This window comes from Aplysia californica, unplaced genomic scaffold (genome assembly GCF_000002075.1).
Source record: "Aplysia californica isolate F4 #8 unplaced genomic scaffold, AplCal3.0 scaffold00453, whole genome shotgun sequence".
Classification (NCBI taxonomy): domain Eukaryota; kingdom Metazoa; phylum Mollusca; class Gastropoda; order Aplysiida; family Aplysiidae; genus Aplysia; species Aplysia californica.
Window position 1 is genome coordinate 79,429 of NW_004797723.1, and position 686 is coordinate 80,114.

Here is a 686-nt window from a genome sequence, read left to right on the forward strand (position 1 = left end):
CAACACGCAATGAAATTTGGTACACATTTTAATCAACATGTGTATAGCAAGTACCAAAAAGGAAAATGAAGTTATTTCATTTTAACTTGTAGAGTAACATTTCACCAATATCTAGTTTTACGAGTAAAAGTAAAACCTCGAAAGAATGCATACAAATATATCACTCTTTTTACTGTACGTTCCTTAACTTTTGTTGACTAGTTTATATATATTATCATTCACCTTTGAGGCTGCCATATATGTAATTTTGAGGGCACTCTTTATCATTTATGCTGACCAGAGTTTCTTTTGCTTTGAGATGGGGTTTCCTTTTTTTTTTTGCTTTGGTAGCTAACCTTAACAGGTCTTTTTGTCTTTAACTTTTATCTTATATCAAGGTCTTTTAAAGGAACAATGCTTATATGATATCTCAGTTGTTGTTTATTTTACCTTACAAATAAAAAAAACCCAACCTAGGCAATAGATCCTGTGTACCCAGTCATCCAAAGAGCATGTGTGCATCATACACCCATTTCAAACCATCTCTTGCAGGAGAGACAAGTAATGAACTCTTGCCCATCAGCCAAACACATTCAGACTTGGGACTTGAGATCTGTTAAAAACTTTTGCCTTCCAAATATTTATATATGTTCGAGGGAACTTGGACAATTATGATAACTCATTTAGAAAAAGAGACTGATGTGCAA